This window comes from Camelus bactrianus, chromosome X (assembly GCF_048773025.1).
Source record: "Camelus bactrianus isolate YW-2024 breed Bactrian camel chromosome X, ASM4877302v1, whole genome shotgun sequence".
Classification (NCBI taxonomy): Eukaryota; Metazoa; Chordata; class Mammalia; order Artiodactyla; family Camelidae; genus Camelus; species Camelus bactrianus.
Genome location: NC_133575.1, coordinates 10,394,326 through 10,396,815, shown reverse-complemented (window position 1 = coordinate 10,396,815; position 2,490 = coordinate 10,394,326). Strand labels below are relative to the sequence as shown.

At 35.3% G+C, this 2,490-nt stretch overlaps 1 non-coding gene across 1 annotated transcript; it reads right to left on the bottom strand.

The window, feature by feature from the left end:
- Window positions 1–788: 788 nt before the first annotated feature.
- Window positions 789–861, bottom strand: TRNAI-AAU (transfer RNA isoleucine (anticodon AAU)). The gene has a single exon. It is a non-coding gene; the product is annotated as a tRNA-Ile (tRNA).
- Window positions 862–2,490: the final 1,629 nt, after the last annotated feature.

Sequence of the window (2,490 nt, the reverse complement as noted above, 5' to 3'; positions counted from 1 at the left end):
TACTTAACCTGTTCCCTAAGAGTCCATGATTAGCCAAGGGTCCTGCTCCAGACTCCAAAGCCACAAATTTCCCTTTGTTCATGTCATCTCTTCACCAAGGCAAATATCTGCCAGACCTCCACCTTCAAGGAACTTCAATATTATAAAAAGATATAGTTCCCCAAAGCTGAATTTACAAAACTCTCAAAATACAGGAAAATTCAAGTCATTTTTTTCTACACATTTTTCCTTCCAGTATATTACTCATACATGCCCAACAGAAGCTAAATTTATCTGCTTCTCCCAGCTAAGCCATCTGTTGCATGTAAACATCAACGATGCATGCATCTAGTTAATTATGGTTCTCAAAAAAAACCTGACAACCAAGGGACATTAAGTCTTAGGTGTTGATGCTGACATTACAGTGGTATGTGAAAAGATCTTTGTGTCAGAATGGATCTGTAATAGGTTTACCAATAAAGGCAGAAAATTTGGAAATATAAAGAAAATATAGGTCTCATGAAAGGGGGCATGTACGTCAACACAGACGGGCAGGGAATGAAACTTTTCAAAAGTGTCATTCATGTAACGGGAGAAAATCATTCTAAAGTCGTTCAAAGGAAAATACAGGAAGCAAAACAGAATTTTTCAAAATCCAAACTCACATATACATTCTTGCCTTCATGAGCCCCTTAGGCCAACTACATATCCGTAATGAACTGTGTGTGGGTAAGTCTCCAATGAGGAGCAATTCTTTTGTGTGTGTGTGTGTGTGAGGGTAGGGGTTAATTAGGTTTATTTTTTTTTAATGGAGATACTGGGGATTGAACCCAGGACCTCATGCATATTAAGCATGCGCTCTGCCACTGAGCTATACCCTCCCCTCTCCCCAGGAACAATTCTACCAAATATGTTTTTATGGTACTCATTCTGCCAACAAACATTCATTGAATGTAAATTACTTATTGACCTAAATTACCATTCCACTAGAAATAAATGGCAAGTTAGAGTAATGGTGAAATCAATAGCATCTCTAAAGGATATCACCAGCTTCCTATTAATTTTAGTGAATTTTCTCTTTTTCTCTTTCTTATAATACCAAATGAGGACTCTTTTCTATGCTGCATTTGAAAGAGACTCGTATTGGGGAATATCAAATCAATCTGCATAGACTGTTACCCACACTTGAACAAGTAATGATAAAATGAATACACGACATTGATTAATCCTAATTCTTAGAATAGACACACTGGCAGCTGGTGTCAAATGAGAGGCAGAAAACATTGGCCCACACTTACGTCCCGTTAAATGCTAGAATCCAACCAAAGTCATGTCCTCAGTATCTTCATATTGAAAGCAATGAACCACACTCTTTATTCCTATCAAAGCTTAGTCTGGGGAATTTGGATAATTCCAGGCTATACGCCACATGAAGATCGCAGACTTGCAACAATGAATGAGGTCATTTGTTCTTAAGTATGCTGACAGAGAGAAACCCACAGACTCAATACAGTAAATAAAAAATTATATGTGTTTTCTCTCCTGCTTTACAAGCTGCATTCCCACCGCCTAAAGAAAACTCTTGTCTCCATAAGGGATGCACTTAGATTCCTATCTCTGCTCTTCACTGAAGGCACATTTGTCATTTTATATCAGCAATAACCGCTGAAGTAAAGACCTTCAGACCATCTTCAGCTCTTCTACGACGCAGGAAAGCTTTCAAGTGTTTATAAAGTGTATCTTCGCTATGAATATTAAAAATCTATGTTTACATTTTATTAATTTAGTGTTATTCCAAATGTTCACAGGAAATTCTAAATGTATGTTTAAAATTAGTTATAATTTTTTTCCAAGCAAAAAAAATAATACTCCTGTATTTCTGTTCATCTAGGACACCATGAATTTTGAAAATTACCATTGGGAGAAAAACAGAGTTTCACATTAATTGTACGTAATTATTTCAAAAGCATCAAAATATTAGAGGGTCATGTGCCTTTTATAAATGTGAATTGTAAGATTTTGCATGTGCTCAAAGAAGGGACTACCTAGCAATGTTTGTAAATATGAAGGATGTGGGTACATATAAAAATTCTGAAAACATGCACTTCACTGATCCAGGTGTCCAGATACATTATAATGGGACAAGTGACGATCAGAGATGTTCTTTAAGAATTTATTTATATATATTATATTATTTATATATTATAAAACAAATATATATATATATATATGTTTTATAATTACATGTATACATAAATATATTTGTTTTTCCTTAGTTTTCACAACAATCTGAACAATCTATGTTTGAGAATTGGGAATGGGTAGAGAAGTCTCTGTAAACTTAACCAAGAACAGTGTATGCAATTTTCTTTGGCTGACTACACAATATATTTGGATTTCATTGATCTGAAAGGTTTGGCAGCAAATAAGACCAACACACCTGAAGTTCCTGTTAGTGAATCGGAGCAGACTTGACTTCCCATTGAGACTCATATGGCTACACTGGAACTG